At 39.7% G+C, this 19,841-nt stretch overlaps 2 protein-coding genes across 10 annotated transcripts in view; one reads left to right on the top strand and one right to left on the bottom strand.

The window, feature by feature from the left end:
- Positions 1-8,798, bottom strand: part of SETD3 (SET domain containing 3, actin N3(tau)-histidine methyltransferase) — a 127,263-nt gene extending 118,465 nt beyond the window's left edge. Inside the window, exon 1 of one of the 2 annotated variants that reach the window (XM_072630266.1) lies at positions 8,598-8,798. The gene's annotated coding sequence lies outside the window, so the exon portion shown is untranslated. The remainder of the gene's footprint in view (positions 1-8,597) is intronic. The other variant, XM_072630267.1, reaches the window with a different exon arrangement.
- A 178-nt stretch (positions 8,799-8,976) lies between these two features.
- Positions 8,977-19,841, top strand: part of CCNK (cyclin K) — a 39,662-nt gene continuing 28,797 nt past the window's right edge. For 2 of the 8 annotated variants that reach the window (XM_072630276.1, XM_072630268.1), the window contains exon 1: positions 8,977-9,560. The gene's annotated coding sequence lies outside the window, so the exon portion shown is untranslated. Of the gene's footprint in view, positions 9,561-9,599; positions 10,030-10,233; positions 10,463-12,614; positions 12,748-15,955; positions 19,548-19,841 lie in introns of those variants that run through there. The other 6 variants (XM_072630272.1, XM_072630269.1, XM_072630270.1 and 3 more) reach the window with 6 other exon arrangements.

The raw sequence follows: 19,841 nt of genomic DNA, 5'->3' as shown, positions 1-19,841 counted from the left end.
TGCATCCATTTCATTATCTATGTGTATGACTGTGAAACCTGCACAGTACACCAGCACCATGCCAGGAAACTGAATCGCTTCCATGTGAATTGTCTTCGGAAGATTCTGAAGACCACTTGGCAGTGGTCCTTTCTCAAACTACACTGCCAAGCATTAAACACTTCTTCAGAGAGTACAGCTGATAAGGCTGTTCAAGTTTTTGAATGCAAATACACACTTGCCAAAAAAGACTTTTATGGAGAACTCACACAGGACAAGTGCTCACATGGTGTCAGAACAAGTGATACAAGAACACTCTCAAAGTCTGTCTTAAGAACTCTGGAATTGATTGTGTGACATGGGAAACACTGGCACAAGACCACTTAGCATGGCATGCCCACATCAGAGAAGGTGCTGTGCTCTATGAGCAAAGCAAAATTGAAATAGCTCAAAAAGAACACAAGATGCACAAATTTAGAGAATCCAGTACAGGTCCAACCATGTCACCTTCATACTCAATATTCAACTCCAGTGGCTCCGTATCACCTCCAGATCAATTACAAAATCCTGTTTGGTTTTCAAACATACCATAGCACTTCATCCCCTTTCCAGTCTTCTTAAACCTTTTCCCCCAACATATGTACTCTTTGATCCAGTAACACTGACCTCCTTGTTCCAAGAACAAGACACTCTATCTCTCAGATTCTGGCATTTTCTCTGGCTGTCCCTCATGACTGGAAAGCCCTCTTTCATTTCTCTCCCTTGGCTTCCTTCAAATCCCAACTAAAATTCCCTTTGGTACAGGAAGTCTTTCCTAATCCCGCTGAATTTTAGTGCCTTTCTTCTGTAAATAATTTCCTGTTTATCCAATACATAGCTTGTTGTCTCCCCTGTTAGACTTTCTTTTTTTTTGTATAAAAATTCAATTTATTTCATATAAGACATTTGAAAACAAAAGGAATATCATTAGAGAAATCTATTGCAATTATCTTTTAGGTGGGAACTTTGACATTATTAGCTTACAAAATAAGGCATGAGAAAGAGGTAGATGAGGTGAAATTGTGGTTAAATAATAAAATGTGTTGTGCATGAAAAGTAAAAATGCTTTAGATTTTTGAAAAATTTAACCTAAATTGAGTTGTATTATTTGATACTTAAGAGAAATGAAAATAGCAATGTTATTTAGTTCTTTAGGATTCCAAAGAATATCTTCCATTTCTAAACACACTTAGAAAGAGAGAAATCAATTATCAACGATACACAATAGATAAGCATTTGAAATGGTATGAAAAAGCCATTGGTCACTTCAGCAAATGTGATAAGTCTATGATAATATTTGTTATGTTTCTTTACTATTTAACTTTTTAAAAAGATAACATTGATAAGAAAGTCATACAATATGGGTCATAATTTCTCCTACCTGAAATGTATTTTATTTATTGTAGCTGTACATCTTATTTTAACCAGCAAAATATAAATATATTACTCAAATTCAGATTTTTAAAAATTGAATTATTTAAAATAAATTAGGGGACATTGGATACTTCATACTTTTTTACTATAAACTGAACCATTGTTCCACTGTTTCTTGAGGGAAAGAAATGTCTTTTGCCTTTGCATCACCAGAACTTAACAGAGTGCCTGGCATATAGCAGGCACTTAATAAATGCTTATTGACTGACTGTTTTTAATGAAAATATATCTAAAAACTGTATTCTTATAGTCTTTAGTTGTTTAGTGGTTCTAAATGGATACCAAGATCCTCAATCAAGGCTGAATCACAAAACTATGTTAACAGCTATTTTAAAGACTAAAATTTCAATTATGTGATTAAAAAGGGAGAAAAACAAAAAGTCTAATAATAGTGATGCCTAGAATGTTCACTCTTTAATTAAAGAAGTTTATAGAACATAAATTTAGTCTTGCTGAATTTTCTTTCTTTCTTTCTTTTCTTTTTGGTACCTCTGGGCTGTTGGTTTATTTTTTTTTTTTAATTTTTTTAAAATTTGTTTTCAGTTTTGTATAATCACTTCCACAAGTCTTAAATTTTCTCCCCTTCCCTCCCCAAGACAGCATGCAATCTTACATGGGTTCTACAAATACATTCTTATTAAATTTCTAAAGCAGGGGAAACTGATAACTCCTCCAAATTTTCTATTTCTTTATGTCTGATTTTGGCAAATTTCCCCTCTATTTCATTACTTTTTGAATTGACACCTCTACCCCAGAGGCAGCTAGGTCACACAGTAGATAAAGAGTCCTAAGCCTGGAATCAGGAAGATCTGAGTTTTAATCCTCTCTCACATGTGACCCCAGAAAAGTTACTTAACCTCTAGGTCTGAATTTCTTCCTCTGTACAATGGGGATAACAGCACCTCTTTTCCAGGGTTATTGTGAGGCTCACAATATTATATGTAAAGGGCTTTACTAACCATAAAGTGCTAAATAAATGCTATTATTGTTGTTGTTGTTGTTGTTATTACTATATTTACATCTTCTTTTCATCCTAGATCAGTGGTTCTTAAGTATGGCCTGAAAACTCCAGGGATTTCTGAGACCCTCTCTGGGGGTCCAAAAGGTCAAGACTTTTTTTCATAATAATATTAAGAGATTATAATTTCTAATACAGCAAATATTGATAGATACAATCAGAGGTGTGCTGGATCCAGCTTGTACCAACTTTGCAAATTATTTAATTTTTAGTATGAGTATTTAATCTTAAAAATAACCTATTTGTTGTTTTGATGATAGTCTAGACATAAGGCAGTGAGGGAGAAAATATTAATACCATAGATTAAACTTAAGTGTGCTGTGTGTGTAACGTTTATCTTCCTCAGAGAGCCAGTTGTTAAATATTTAATAGTATACTCCTGGATATAGCCCACATAAACAAAAGGTCTTTGGGTAGGGGGTTAATGAAGTCCTCATTAACTTTTAAAAGTGTAAAGGGGTCCTGAAATCAAAAAATTTCAGAAGCACTGACCTAGATCAACCTGATCATTGAAGAAATCACAAGTGTGGACAAAAAAAATAATAATAAACTCACATTTACTTAATACTTTAGAGTTTACCAAGTATTTTCCCCAAAACAATCCTGTGACACGGGAAGGATCATTCCAATTTTACATGAATTTTAATGAGGAAACTGAAGTTCAGAAAAGTTTATAGTTAAATAAACAGTCACATAGTTAAATATTATAGCCACATCTCTCCAAAATCTAAGGTCAAGGCTCTTTCCACTATACCAAAATTCTAACAAAGCTTTTCCACCAAATGGAAATATGATCTGGATAACCAAATATCTTTCAATGTAAAATATTTTGGGAGGTTTAAGAAGAAGACATTTGGCTTTAAATATAGTGGGTTCTTTTCATTTAGGGAGTCAAGTTTTTTCAAAACTTGAGAGAAGAAGGAAAAAAAATCCTAACTGCTTTGAATTTAGATTGTAACTGCATATTAAAAAAATATTTTTCTATTGATTTTAACTAAGTTTTTCAAATTTTGTTGCATTTTTGGTGCATTTTTACATCTATATGGCAAGGAGAAATATAAAAACATAAAGAAAATCAATTCAGAGATCTTTCAAATAATAAGCCATAAAGCTCTGTACTTGGTAGGCAAATAAATGTTTCTTGAACTGAATATACTTATTCTACATCTATAAATGTAACAAAAAAGCCAAAGTAAGTATAACTGTAAAAATATAAAAAGCAGGGTGTCACTGGTCTAGAACTCACATTTACACAAATAATAAAATGTGCCTCCAATATTAAGCATAAATGAATATAAACTCAGTTAAGAAACAAGAAAGCAACAAAGTGATGAAAGCAGAGCAAAAAATATAAATTTATTCTTCTGTGTGGGACCTACTAAGTACAAAAGGAAGACACATTTTTAACAGGTCTTCAAAATCCATTTATTATGAAAACAAAATTGTTGCTAACTTATCTACTAAAGAAACAGAGAAATATTAAATAGTGACAAGGATAGGAGACGGACAAGTGATTTCATTTGGTACAGGTCAGGAAACTCCCACTATCAATGCAAGTAGCACCTTATTGGCAACTTAAGTCTTGGAGAGTTGCCTACTGGAGAACAGAGAGGTTAAAGTAACCTGCCCAGGGCAACAGTAGTACTAGTCAGTTCGTAAACTTAAACTTCGGGCTTCCAGGCTCAGAGTCTCTCTAAGTAAAGTAATGAATATTTTTGAAAAATGAAAATTTATATTCACTAGCACATAATAAGTATTTAATACTTGTTGACTGATTTGCATATTGATTCTCTCTTGTATACCGCTCTCTGGCCCAAGAAAATAACCAATCAGTTGAAAAAAGTTTGTCCACAGAAATTAATGCAAGATTTGCTGGCTCTCCTAGTTTAATACACATCAGAAGTAGCTATTTTGCTAGAAAAGCATCAGATTTCGTAGTAGGCAAAAAAGAAAAAAGTTAATTAGTGCAATATGCTTATGCAAAAATTAGCAAAATTATTCATAATTCTAATATGGGGCAAAATATACCTGGATTTAAGTAGTTAATACAAGTTGGAGTGATAGACTACAGTATGGCACAGGAGGTAAAGAGCATGATTCAGTCAGAAAGACGTAGGTCCAGCTTCAGACACTTGCTAGCCATTTAACTCTTAACTTCTCAATTACTTTCAGGTCAGATCACAGTTCTAGAGCTGGAAAGGAAGTTGTCTAGTCCTTCTTCTCAAGGATAAGACTATAAATTTCAGAGCACTGGCTGACCTACATTGGTGGAGATTGTCTCAAAGGGAGTTCCCTATACCAGGGGAAATCACAGGTCTGGGCATAACAGAATAAAAAGACTTTTTGCTTTAAAATTCCTCCTGCCACCTACAGACAGACACCTTACAGAGGAGCTAGAGCTGACCCAGTCAGTTTTTGAAATTGAAAGACTTTCTATTAAAAGATAGTAAAGCAAACACTTGGGGAAAAAAGACTCATAAAACCTAGCCATCAGAGAACAGCCTCCTGGTTCAACCTGTAAGACCCAGTGTTTTCACTGTCTATTCCCCATGCCTAGAATTCTCTACATTTTCATCTCCTGGCTTCCCTGGTTTCCTTCAGTCTCAGCTAAAGTCCTACCTTCTACAAGAAACCTTTCCCAATTCTCCACAATCTTTAAGTCTTCCCTCTGAGATATATCCAATTTATTCATGTATCTTTTTTGAACAAAGTTGTTTACATGTTGTCTTCCTGGTTAGACTGTGAGCTCCTTGAAGGCAAGGACTGCTTTTTTTTGTATCCTAGCACATAGCAGGCACTAAATAAAAGCTAGTTGACTTGGTATGACATTAATTTTCATATGAAGATCCTATCTAATAAAAAGTAATTCAAGGAAGCTATAAGATAGGATGTAGATCACATATACTGACTCATTTAGCAAACACTTACAGTAGTATTTGCTGTTAAGAGGTTGATTAAATGTAACTCTTGGTTAAACCTCATGATCCTCCAATTAAAGAACAAGATGCTTTAAAGATAAAGGCATGGAGTTACTCATCACACCTCAGACTTAGATGTTAAGAAGTAGAATTTTTACATTCCATTGGTTAGATATAAGGAAGGAAAAGGCTCCTTATATAGAACCTCCAAACATTTCTCTTCATTTTCCAGTTACCACTAAAATGTAAGATTGGCCATAATTCCAGACTGGTCTAAATGCCATTGACAACAGAAAGGCATGAGAAATCTAATGCTAAAAGAATGACAGATGCTGACATTTTATTAACTGAAGTTAGCAAACTATTCATATCATATACATCCCCCCTCCATCACAAATTACTGACACAAAAAAACCAATAAAAGATAAGCATAACAGAATTTTTTGAGAAAGGAAAAGTATAACATATAACTTTCTTTTTCCAGTTTAGATTATCATTTCAGTAAAGAACTGGATTAACAATTTTAAATTGGGATCAGAGAATGAAATGGAGAAGGCAAAAAAAAGGGGGAAAGAGAGCACTACAGAGGGTTCACTAGAGTAACACTGAAAAGTTTGTTAATGAATTATATACGCTGGGTAGTTCCCTGAAAAAAATGTTCTTTGAAAAACCCTGTTCTAACTCGACCTTCTTTACAAAGAAAAAGAACTTCAGAAAAATGGAGTACTTCACCAGGCTATTTAATACTAATTTGAAGTACTTACCCATTACCTATGTACACATACAGCCACAACTAAGGTAAAAAAGTAGGCTGAATGGAATGTGAGAAAGATAAGGGTGCTTTTTAACAACTCCAACTTTCTTAATAAAACAAAAACTCAACTTTTTATATGCTAATAGTCTTTTGGTGATACTTTACAGATATGAATCAAGGAATACCACAATATCTGAAGGCATGCCAAAAGTCAACACAAAGCATGGTGGACATCAATAAACTGCAGCACATTTCTAATGAACAAGCAGCACAAAAGATATCAACTGAGGTACAATTAGAAAAAGAGAGGGATTAATCATATATCAATAGTGATGAATAACAGTTGGGCCACTGTTTTTGGTACTCATACATGGTCAAAGTACCTACAGAAGGTCCCTGTAAGCTAGTGGACCCCCTCATGAAGCATATACAGAACACACAGACAAAAGTCACACAGAATGAGAAGGTGTGGATGAATTGCAACCTGTACCACTGGAGGGAGCATCTGTATCAATTAGATATATGAAATACTAAGGATAAGTTACTGACAACTAACTCACTTTGCTTTTCAAATACTAAAATTGTCATTTCTGATCAAAAGTTTTGGGAAAATATGGGTACAGATTCCTCTTTTTAAAAATAAACACTTATAGGAGGACTTTGTAAAAAAAAAGAACATGAAGGGAATCACATAAATGTGTTTTTATTTAAAAACAAAAAAAAATCACTAATTAGTAGGAGGGATGACAGTGAAGTTCTTCCACTAAAATCATTCACTCTGCTTGAGTTTCTAGATCATGCTCAGGAATCTGAGGAAATATAATTATGAAATAGAAAAATATTCACATATCTCACTAAGGTGTTTTCTGATTAGGAGTGGAGGGGGTGAGGACTCACAAATCAATGGCTACTCCTTTCTACCAAGGAATAAATTTGAGGAAGCAGACAGCACTGAGTGAAGCAGTAAGATAAGAGGATAGGAAACAGATTCACAGTTTTAGAGTTAGAAGGGATCTTGGAGGTCACAGTTCAGGTCCCCCTCATTTTATAGATGAGGATGGATGTCTATGTCCAGGGTCACACAGCTAAATCAAAGGTAAACTCTGACTATAATAAAGTAAATTATTTTCCTTCTCAGTAAGCTCATATGTATGGAATAAGAAGACTTGTATCTAAGAACAAATAGGACATATTTTCTACCATTTTCCTTTAGCTGAAAAGACAGTGGGGAGGAAAGAGAACATTCCTCTAAGAGCCTTGTTTAAAGTAGTAGGAACTAGTAGACGAGAAAATGCTATTATTTTCCCTTCTTACTAAAGAGTTGGTATTGAGAGAAAGGAAGGAAACAGTGCTACTTCCACTGAAACACAATGAGGAAACAGTTGGGGGGGGGGGGGCGGATGGAGTATGAAATCTAGCGTTAGGCCTTAGATTTTACTCCCAGGAGTAGCACAAGGAAGACCAATAGGAGAAGAAAGAAAATAAGTTGGCTCTACCTAAAATGAGGTATTTTGACACAAGAGGGTCCCAGAGGAAGCGGGAGCAACACATACATAGGGACCCAGGGAAAAATCGAGAAGAAAAAACGGAGACACGCAGTGACACAAGCAGTGACCTGAAAGGAAGGGGGACAAGACACAGACAGTGACAGAACACACAATGACACAGACAGGAAACAGACAGGCCCACAGGGTGGATGTTGGGGAGGGAGAGCAGGAGTATAGCCCGACAGTGTGAGGGGGAATGGAGATCCACAGGTTGAGGGAGCTAGAAATACGATGGGGGGAGGGGAGGAGGGAAGAGAAGACCAACTGGAAGGTAAGAGGGAGAGACAGACAGACATGGTGAGGAGGGGTGGAGACAGACACATGGGGGGCCAGACACCGTGACGGGGATGGAGGTAGGGGGAGAAAGAGAGGCCGACACCGTGACAGGAGGTGGGGGTGGATAGATGGGGTAATTTGAGGGGGCCGTCACGGCGCCGGGGGGACGAAGAGGGTGAGAAAATAGCCCAAGGTGACGGAGGAAGAGACCAGCACACGCCGTGACGTGGGGACAGACACATGGTGACACAGAGGTGGGAGGACAGCCACAGCGCCACAGAGAAGGAAGCGCAGGAACGAGAAAGGAGGTTCTCTTCGTTTTCCCCCCAATCCCCTTCCCCAGGAGCAGTTAGAGCAGCGGGGGCCGAGCGGCCATTCCCCGCCTCCCCCTCCCCCAGACCGCCTGTCTCTGAGAGCAGGGGACGCAGGGACCCGTCCCCGGGGGCAGCGCCCTCCTCGCTCGCCCCGAGAGAAGACAGGCCAGGGGAGGCAGTGGGAGGCGCAGTGCCGGAGGGCAGGGTGGCGCTGGAATGACTGGATCCCCGCTCCAGGGGCCGAGAGGGCAACCGGGCTTCCCTCCTCGACTCGTGGGGCGGGGGCTGCCACCAGACGCTGCCACCCCCTCCGCTCACCTTTCGTCTTCTCTCCTTCCCGCGGCGGCGGAGGCGGGGGCTACGGCGGCGGTAGCGGCGGCGGCGGCGGCGGCGGCGGCGGCGGCAGCAGCGGCGGCAGCAACAGCAACAGCGGCGGCGGCGGCAGCAGCGGCGCCTCCACTTCAGTCAGCACCCCACAGTCCGCCTCAACCAACCCCGCGGACGCGGCGGCGGCCGGGGAGGCGGGGGAGGCCGGGGGCGGAGGCAGCCTTGAGAGCGCCGCAGCCACACACCCAACCCCGCTCCTCCAGCCCCCCGGGAGCCCCACCCCCTGACCACCACCCCCGCCGCTCATTGGTCGACGAAGCTCCCCCACCCCCCCCCCCCCCTCCCGCGAGGCGCGGGAGCGGCCCAGCTGGAGCTCATTGGTCGGTTGCACCTCCCTCACCCCCCACGCCATCCAGCTGTCACTCCAACCGTTCTCTCCCCAGCCCTTTGAGCCGGTAGGCTCCCGAAGGCCTGGATAGCTGGTTAAGCCCTAGCCAACTCCATAAGAGCGATTGGAGGAAAAGGACCCTTGCACTGGCCCCTTCGGCCATTTAATTGGTGAACTGCCGTGCCTGGTCACGCCCCTGACGCTCGGGGTTCCGTTAGCAGGCTAGGTTGGTCCCGAAATCGCATTTTCCAAGAGGGGGGCGGGACCGTTAAGCTTTTTTACTCCTCCTCTAACACTACCAAACCCACTTAACATCGCTCCGCCCCAAGCCTCGGCTCTTTCCTTTTTAAGCCTCCTTCTCCCTTCTGATTGGGTAAAAGGTGTGTTCTTCGCCCTGCCCCTCTATCCCAGCCCTTTCCGCCTCCTCTTCTTTGGCCTCCCCCGCTTTTCACGTTTCCCTAATAGAGGACGCCGCGTAATGACGTCTGCTCCCTAGCACCCCGCGTCCAAAATGGCCGCCGTCAACGATGAGAGACGTCGCTAAGTAGGACTTCGTGAGGTGGCGGGTGAGTGCGGGCGGGAGAAAGCGTCGCGCGGGATCTGGCGCCCCGCGTGCCCGGGTGTTGGGGGCGGCAGTGAGGGCGCCTCCCCAGTTCAGCAACGGCAGAGCCCTGATAACAGTTAACGGGGAAGACGCGGGCTCGGCCTGTGCGGCGCGGTTCGGTTGGTAAAAAGAGCGGGCCTCGGGTGTGAGCTCGGGGCGCGCCGACACCTCTGAGACAGAAGGGGCCGGGCTTGCCTTCCGAGAGACCCTCGGAGCCGAGGCGCCTCCTCTCCCTGAGGTGGAAGACGTTTTGGAGCAGGAAGAGTGGCCGCGGGGGGTGGGGGGCCTCCCGCCGGAGGCGCGGACCTGGGGAAGCCCCAAGGCGGCCGGATCTGGCAGCTTCACCGCTCTCCCCAAGCCTGCCCCCGGCTCGTGCTTTTCCCGGAGTCCCGAGCCCCGGGCGAGGCCCAGTGGGGTGACTAATCCCGAAGGTAAGCTCCTGGGGAATCCTCGCCGATCCCGCAGTCAAGGGCGATTCTTTACAAAACTAAAGGTTTGAGGTGGGGGTGGGGGGGTTGTTTATTTTTTAAATGTTGTTTTGGGGTTTGGTTTGGTTTTGCTTAGAATAGTTTATCCAAATGATAGGGAAGGGTTTTTTAAGGATTGACCATAAGTTCTTGAATTTCTCTGGTCAGACAGCATGATGAACGCATTCTTGAGTTACAACCTTGGCCCATTCAACGCAGCTTCAGCTAAGTCATCATCCTCCTTGAGAAAATAACAGACCAGACGGTTCCTGGTATTTGCGGCGGGGGTCTTTTTTCTTGATTAAAAAAAGTATTCCGAAAGAGAGAAATTAATGTTCAGTGCTGGGTTAGGAGTTGGAGGACCTGGATTTTATTCCTTTCCACTCTCTCATCCTAGGCAAGTCCCTTCCCTTCTCTGGAGCTCAGTTTGCCTGCATGTAAAATGAGTGTGTTGGACTCCTTAATCCTTAAGAAATCTTTAATGAAACTTTATACAACGTTTTTTGATTGAGACTCAAACTTGTCATTAGGTGTACACACACACGTACACGTACACACATACACATACATGTTATACACACTTCCTCTAGGCACTTGTAGTCAAATGGGAGAGACAGCAAGTCTGTACATAGCCATATATATGACACACAGATAAAGTAAGGGGGGGGGAGACTGGGCAGTGTTTAATGCAAATGGCAACATTTGAACTGAGACTTGAAGCCAGGGATTCTAAGAGGTAGCTAAGAGGAACAGCTCTTGAAAGACACAGGAATGGGAAATGGATTGTTGTTTATGAGGAACAGCAAATAAGCCAGTATGACTGGACTTTAGAGTGAGTGAAAGGGAATATTGTGTAAGGAAACTGGAATGATAGAAGGAACCAGATTGTGGACAAATTTTAAATACCAAATAGGCATTTATATTTGAAGTAGTAACAAAGCAATGGAGTTTATGGAAGCTGTCATCAGACCTATGCTTTTGTAAAAATTACTTCTGCAGCTGAAAGGAGAGAGGATGGATTGAAGTAGGGACAAGACTTGAGGCAGAGAGAACAATTAGAAGGCTATTAACAGTAGTCCAGATGTGAGGTAATGAAGGCCTGAACTAAGGTAGTGGCTGTGGAAAGACAGGCTCACATATGAGAGTTGTTGTGTTGATGGAAATGACAAATTTAACAACTAATTGGATATCTGGGTCCAGTTACTCAATAAGAATTTATTAACTGCCTACTCTGTGGCAGACACAAGTACCAAGTGCTAAAGATACAAAGAAAAGCGGAAGTCTAATGGCGTGGGCAACATATAAACAAGTACGTACAAAACAATGTATGTACAGGACAATTTGGAGGTCATCATCAGAGGAGAAGTACTTGCATTACGAGGAATCAGGAAAGGTTTTTCTTACAGGGTGGAGTTTTAACTGAGACCTGAAATAAGCCAGAGGGCAGAGTAGACAGGACAGAATCCAGGCATGGGCACAGCAGATGAAGATGACCAGACTTTGTCTTGTTCTTTTGGTTCTGCTTTTTTTTTTATTCTGTATCACATCATATGTTTTCTATATTAGTCATTACCTACGGTGTAATAGTCTTTTAATTCATTTTTTAATTATTAGACACATAATTTCCAATGTTTTTCCATTGCCAAGAATGCCACCTATGTGAACAGTTTTTCATCAGTAAGGTAGCACCAAGTTGTATTACAAACATTAGTTGTATTACCCATGAGTTTTTTTTGATGTGGCCTCCATTGACATAGTCACTGTACTTATTCTCTTAATTTGGCTTTTAATCTTCACATTTGTCTTTTAAACACAGTTTTAGTCTGTTATATTCATATGCTATAATTATATTTGGTCTTTCCCTCAGTAATTGGTCATATATTTTCCCTACTGTGCAATAATCATTAAATTCATATGCCACAATTTTATTGTTTCAGATTTTGGAAATAGAGTTTATGGTAGCATATTTAGTACTATATGCAACACTGGGCTTTCATGACGCTACTTTCTATTCATTTGCCATATACCTTTCTGGCAACTCAGTTTCATTTGCTGGATCATCATGCATATTACCTCTCTTAACTGGGTATTCGCAAGGTTCTGTCCTAATCCCTCTTTACTTCTTACTTTTATACTATCTCACTTGATAACTTCATGAAAGCCTGGGGGTTTTAACTGATAGGTACAATATAATAGATAATTATTTAGATCCTCTGAGTATCAACATCAGTTGAAGCAGAAAAAAAAGTCACTGCCATAGTGATGTCTACCACAAAGTTCATCTTCCACATGCTTTAGTTTGTATATGATGCTGTGCTGCTTGTTTCAAGTTCAAGACTGTTACAGAACTTTCCTAAGGATAGCCAGATATTTCAGAAGACTTTGGATTATTGGTTCACACAGTAGAACTCATATAATAATACAGATTTGGAGTACAGTGTAGACTGGCTTGAGAGGACAAATGGAATGTAAGTAATGAATCTGAGAGACATTTAAAAAATTTTTTTTCATTAACCTGTTCCTTCCTTCCTCTCCCTTCTCCTGAACAGATCTATTAAAGAAAAAATAAAGTCCTCAAAACCTAAGGCATGGCCTGGTCTGGAAAAACACATTTCCACATTGACTATGTCTGAAAATATATGTCTCTTTCTGCATATTATTTTATCACCTTTCTCTCAAGTGGTGAGCAATGTGTTTCATCTATATTCTTTTGGATTTATGGTTTATCATTACATTGATCGTAGTTCTAAAGCCTTTCAAAATTTTTTCATTGTTACTTTACTTCACCGTGTCGTTTTATAAAGATCTTTTCCGTTTCTCCTGAAACCTCTCATTTCTTGTGGCATCATATCATCTACCACAATTTGTTCAGCTGTTTCCTAAAAGGAAGATACTCCCTGTCTTTCAAATTTTTGACTACCATGAAAAGACCTTCTATAAATATTTTTGTACATATAGGTACTTTTCCTCTTTTAATTTTTTTAGGATATAGGCTTATTGGTGGTATGACTCAGTCAAAGGGTATGTAAAGTTTAGTCATTTGGGGGCATAGCTCCACATTGCCATCTTAGCAAATGGTTTCATGAGTTGCTGCAGGCAAAAATATTCATCATTCACCTAACTTTCCAGTGATAAATCTCTCCAGTCAAACAGGCTAGTCCTCAAACTAATGCGTTCCCATTTCTTTGCCACTACTAGTTAATGGAATCAGAGAGCTCAATGTGCTTATATAATCTTATATCTTACAAATGAGTTTGATTAATCTTGTTCCCTGTCTGAAATTACTTTTGAGGGAACAAGGGTTTCATTTTTTTTGTTTGTTTTTTAAATTGAATTGTATGAAAGCAAGGATACCAATAAGGAGATTATAATAAGCCAGGTTTGAGGGTATATGTTCAGTTATTTGTCATGTCCAACTGTGACCCCATTTGGTGTTTTCTTGGCAAAGATACTGGAGTAGTTTTGACTATTTTCTTCTCCAGCTCATTTTACAGATGAGGAAACTGAGGCAACCAGAGATTAAGTGATTTGCCCATGGTCATACAGCTAATAAGTATCTGAGGCCGTATTTGAACTCAAGAAGATGAGTCTTCCTGATTCCAAAACCAATGTGCTATCTACTATGCCATCCAAAAGCCCCTTTACGATATTTAGTCTGGTATAAAGTATAGGGAAAATAAAGTGAAAATAGTAAATCTTTTTTTTTTTTTACTTTTTTCCTGAATTTAAAGTACACACCAAGAAAAATTTTATATATTCAAAGAACAGGGAAAAAAAAGGATTATATATAAAACCATGAATCTCCATTGCATATAGCTTACTTTTTTAAATGTTACTTCCAGTGTTGGGCTGCTTGTGTGAACTTCTCTGTGCATTTTTTAAAATGTTTCATTGATCCTTCGAGTTCTATTTCAAAGTAGAACATGTAAGAAGCGGTGATGTGTTGAATGAAAAAAAAAGGAATCTTATTTTTCTAATCTTGGAAAATGGAAAAGAATGGTGGTATCCTCCACAGAAGTCACAGAATCCAAGAACTGGAAGGGACCTCAAAGCTCAGTTATCTGATCCAAGAATTGCTTCTGCAGCCTGCACTCTTGTCTTATCTCCATCTCATAAAATCCCTCTGTCAAGACACAGCCGAAACACCATCTCTATGAACCCTTCCCTGATTCCCCCAATGCTACTGTTCCTTTCTGAAACTACTTTCTAGTATTGAACTATTTTTTCAGTTTTCCTATTAGCGCTTGTTGTGAAATTTTTCCAGTGAGATCAGTAACGTTAGGGAACAGTTTGAGCATAATGAGAATTTTGTGTTTGCTTATTACGTATTTTGTCATCAAAGAAAACTGCACCATAGTGTCAGAGTATGAATGGGTGGAGTGGGGGAAGTGATCTCTATAGACATAATGGGGTGCTGCTGACATGTGGAGCCTGTGGGAAGAGGAGATATCTTGCTGTAATTGGGGAAAGTGTTGAAGCAGTCATCTTCGTGAACCCTAGGATACAGTGAGAGCTACTGGGGGGAAGGGGGATGGTGAATGGCAGCAGAGGCAGTCAGAAGACATGCAGTGTGGTCGAGTGAAGAACAGATGCAATGATGACCTGGGCCCTGCCCCTACAAGGAAGGCAGAGGTGGTCAAGGGCTGTGTGTGTGTGTGTGTGTGTGTGTGTGTGTGTGTGTGTGTGTGTGTGTGTGTGTGTGTGTGTGTGTGTGTGTGTGTGTGTCTGTCTGTCTGTCTGTCTGTGTGTGTGTGTGTGTGTGTGTGTGTGTGTGTATGCTTCCTTCGTTGCTGAATATACTGCCTCAGTGGAAATGGGTCTACCACGGGGAGGGGGGGAGTGGAGATTCTCTCTTGGTACTTTATAGAAAATGCGAAGACAAAAGTCTCATCACCCCAGTCATAGAGTAGTCCTGCTCAGGATAGCAGCTGGCATTGTTGGTTATGCACCTCCCACACTATCTCATGTTGAAGGTGCTGTGTCCCCTGGGACTGAATTTGAATGCTGTACTCCTAATCTTATTTTCCCTATAAGCCCTATGGTTTTTATTTTTCATAACTTGGTAATTTTTAGGAACACATAAGTTGTATTATAGCAGAATTGCCTGTACTTATCTCCACCTTTAGAATGTAAGTTTCTTGCTAGTAGGGATCATTTTCATCTTTTGTATATCCCCATTGCCTAGCACAGTATTTGGTACGTAATAAATGTTTGTTTGTGTAGCTATTGAATATACCCCCAAGTAGTGATTTATCTGATTATTGCTTCAAAATCTCTGGTGGTAGGGAACCCATTGTCTCTGAGAGGAACACTTTCTGCTTTTGGGTATCTGTGATCAGAAAGTTTTTCCTTAAATCATGCTAAAATGTGCTCCTCCATAACATGTACTCTCATGTTCCTAGCTCTGTGTTCTGCAGTCAAGCTGAATAAGTTTAATCTCTCTTCCAGATGAGAACCCTTTAAATACAGAATAGCTGTTATGTTCCTTTTACATATTCTTCAGGATAAATATACCCTTTTCCTTCAACCAGTATTCATTCATATAGCATAATCTTTAGGCTTTTCACCATGTTGGTCATTATCAGTACTCTCTGTGTTCCAGGTTATTTTTGTCCTTGGTAAAATTAATGCTAAACTGAGCACAACGTTCAGGATATTGTCTGATTTGTAGATGTGACGAGACTTTCTCTGGTTCTGGATATTTGGACTCTCACTGCCATATCACATACCACTGAATCATATTGTTTGTAGTATTGATGAACCATTTCTTAATAATACCTCATATTACACTTGTGAGGTTGATTTTTTATTTATCCCTAGTAAATTTCATGTATTTGGATTTGATTCAGTGTTTAGCCTATGAAGATTTGGGAGTGGAGGGGGGGGGGGGTCTTGACTCAATCATACAACATGTTAATTATCCCTCACAGCTTTGGGTCATCTGCAGATTTTATAAACCTGCCAGCTATGCATTTATACCTAAGTTATGGATAGAAATATTAACTAGTATAGGACCAATTGTAGGTCCCTGCTCCATTCTTTCAAGTTGATAACCATGAATCACTATTCTTTGGGTCTGACCATTTCATCCAGCTTTTAATTGCCTTATTGTCCTATTGTCTAGTTCACATTATTCCATCTTGTCCACAAGAATAATGTGCGACTTTCAGAAATTCTTTAAGTAAACTGTAATTTTAGCACTCCCCAGTCTAGCAGTCCAGTAATCTTTTCAGAAAGAAAACCTGCCGCCTTGAGGCCACGTGTGGTCTTCTAGGTCGTTGGGATGGCCTTTTGACTGAGTCCAAGTTTTGCAGAATAAATCAGTCAAAGGGCTGTACTTGAGGACCAGAAGGTCACAGAAGCTACCTGGTATTAACTGTTCTTAGGTCAGCTTATTATCTCTTTGAGAGTACTATTTTTTTTCCAGATTTTAAGTGACCATCCTTTTAAGAAATAGAAATCAGAATTTTTTCAGGAATCAAGGTCAAGCTCACTGGCCTGTGGTTTTCAGACTCTATTCTTTTCCCTTTTTGGAAAATGAGTACATTTACCTCTCTCCAACCCTGCAACTCTCCTCCAACTTTGTCTGAAAATCACTAACAGTGGAGCTATCACATCTCCTAGTTCTTTTTTATTTCCCTGAAATATTATTGACATGGGCCTGGTGATAAGAATTTATCAGAAAGCAGGTAGGAGCTCTTTTTTTGTTTCTTTACCTATAATGAATACTATGTTGTTAGCCATTTTTCTTTTCTAGCCCAAGATGGTTCTACTTGGTAAAACTAAAGAGTAAAGCAGATCTCCTTTTTTCTTCATTGTGTTCATTGTCATTTCATCCACTCCAAGCAGCAATTCCTGTCATTTCTTGATTCTTCTCTGGGCTTAAAAAAAAATTAAACCACCTTTCTTATTGTCCTTAGCTTCCTTATTCTCTGATACTCTTTAAAAGTTCATCGATATGTGTGTTGTATGTTTCATCAGTCTTTTTAGACCATTTCTCTTTCCCCTTTTGATTTTCTTTGAAATTCTTTTCAGAATTTCATTTTTCCCAGTTCCCCACACCCTTCTGGGCTGAATTTCCTTGTAGAATTTGTTCATGTGGTATCCTGCTTATTTTTTTAGGCTCATAGCTCTAAAGGTGGAAGGGACCTCAGAGTCTGTTGAAGCCAGCCTCATTTTACAGGTAGAAAAATGAGACCTCCAGAGGTTGTGGCTACCCAGTGTCATTTCAGTAGTCAGGACTAAATGTGGGTTTTGAACCTAGATTCTTTGACTCTAGAGCCAGTGTTCTTTCCATTATACCATGCCACCTTCCTGTGAAACCTTCGTTTCTGGAGGGTAGGTCAAACTATGCTCACCTTCTTCCAAGCCTCCCAACATTTCTGCCCCCAGCATCTTTATTGGTATGAATCAAGTCCATGATAGAATTTCTCCTTGTTGAGTACTTGAACTTTTGAAGGATAAAATTATCATTAAAGGTCTTAGGTGGCTCAGTGGATAGAGTGCTGACCCTGGAGTCATGAAGACCTAAGTTCAAATCTGGTCTGAGATACTAACCAACCCTGAGCAAGTCACTTTAACCCTGTTTGTCTCAGTTTCCTCTTCTGGTAAATGAACTGGAGAAAGAAATGGTAAAACCTCCAGTATCCTTGCCAAGAAAACCCCAAATGGGATCATAGAATCAAACATAACTGAAAACAAGCAAACAACAAAACTTACAAATTATTAGTACTCCCTTTTTGGGAAAAGGTAGTTCTAGCAAATATCTGTATGATTGAAGTTGGTCATGTCTACTGTCATTCCTCTGTCTTAGTCAGGACTTTTGATCTATTTCCTGATATACACATTTATTTATTTCCCACCTTTCTGCATTGAGCCTGTATTTACTAGATAACTATCACTTTTGCTTCTGCCTCCACTGATGTTCACTCAAATGTGCTCCTCTCTCTCAACTCATTCTTGATTTCCTTAAATTAGTGTATCTTCTTAATATCAATGATTCTAGGAACTCCTTCCCTTTTTTTCTTAACATATCTTATACTCTTCCAGAGTCATATTCCAGTCAGGGGTTCCAGGATATTTGGTAAGAGAAGCTGGTTTGTGAAGAAGAATAATGACTTCAGTTTAAGTTGAATTTGAGGTGTAAGGTTGCTACTGAATTAGATATATCCTGTAGGCAGTTGGAATTCACCTTAAACATAAGTTAAAAGAATATTGAAATTGTGCTTTTTTAAAAAAAAAGAAAAATGAATTTGTTTTCTGTTTTAACATCAAACAAGGAAGTAGTTACTTTTCTGTAGCTCGGAGCCTTGCCTTGTCGCATATTTTTATAGACAAATATATAAATTATTTTTTAAAAATAGTAGTGCTATGAAACAAATGAGCAGCTAGATAGCACAGTGGATAGACTGCTAGGCTTGGGGGCAGGATGACTCCTCTTCCTGAGTTCAAATCAGACCTCAGATACTTCCTGGTAGTGTGACCTTAGGTAAGTCACTTAACTTTGTTTACCTTAGTCTCCTTGTATCTGTAAAATGCGCTAGTGAAGTTAAACGGCAAACCACTCCAGTATCTTTGCTAAGGAAACCCCAACAGAGTCAGACACAACTGAAAACAACATAACAACATCATCAAATATATATTTCACTTGCAAAATAGACTAAGCAGTACAACTAAGTCTCTGATACTTTACTAGGGCATTTGCTGGGTCTCCTTTTGGGGGCAGTCCTTTTACATATCCAGAGTGCACACATGACTTGCAAAATTCTAGAGAAATTAATTTGTAGAGACAAAATCAGTTTAGACTATGTGAATGATCTGTGAGTGGTTTTACAACTCCTAACTTTCTATGATTTAGGCATCTTCAGCAATTATATCCACACTAAGTGTTGACAAATAAAGATTTTATAATAACCTACGCAGAAAAAGAGAGTTAACAGAAAATGAGACACTCAAACATGACAAGATAAACATGGTCTCTCCTTCCGTGCTTCCCCAGGATTCTTACCAACTTTGATATCTAACTCTTAACCAGTTTTGTGCTTATACAAAAAAAGAATGTTTTATCAGAAAGGTTAGACCATGGAGCTTTGTATTGCAGCTGTGCTTTTCATTCCCCTAGAAGGAATTCAGAATGGATGGGTAGGAAGTCACAGATGAGCAGCTGTAGCAGTGAGATGTGGAGCTTTCAGTAACAAGAAATTCTGGCTTGTTAGGGATGCATTGTGATGGAATAATAATGTAGATGGTACTCTCCTTTCCTCACAGTATTTTAGAACTGGAAGAGACCTTAGAGACAGATCATATCACCCATCCTTTACTGAAGAGAAAATTTAGACTTGAGGGATTTATATCTAAGCTAATTAATAATTCAGCTAATTAGTGATTTAGCCTGAATTAGTATTTCCTGACTTAGAATCCAAGACTTTTTCTACTGGAACATGTTACGTGTTGTAATGGAGAAAACACTAGAGAGAAAGTCAGTAAGTATACATATTTCAAGCTGGGTAGGTGGCTTTAAAAATCATTCTATGCAATTTGATCCTTATATGCAAAATAAGGTTCATGAAATCTGACCTAATAATCCATGCATGTCAAAGAACTTTGAAAACTTAAAAGCCTTATATAAACCTAAAATATTTCTCTGCTACTGAGGACTTAACGTCGTTGGGGAGTGGAAGATTAGATGAATCTGAATTGGAGCTCTTTATATTTAATTGATTCTTCCTACCCGTAGTAAGTATGGAGTAGGTATATAGAAGGTATGAAGTAGGATT

The sequence above is a fragment of the Notamacropus eugenii genome, chromosome 1 (assembly GCF_028372415.1).
Source record: "Notamacropus eugenii isolate mMacEug1 chromosome 1, mMacEug1.pri_v2, whole genome shotgun sequence".
NCBI classification, from domain to species: domain Eukaryota; kingdom Metazoa; phylum Chordata; class Mammalia; order Diprotodontia; family Macropodidae; genus Notamacropus; species Notamacropus eugenii.
The sequence above is the reverse complement of the archived record's forward strand: the minus strand, read 5'-3'. Positions and strand labels throughout refer to the sequence as shown.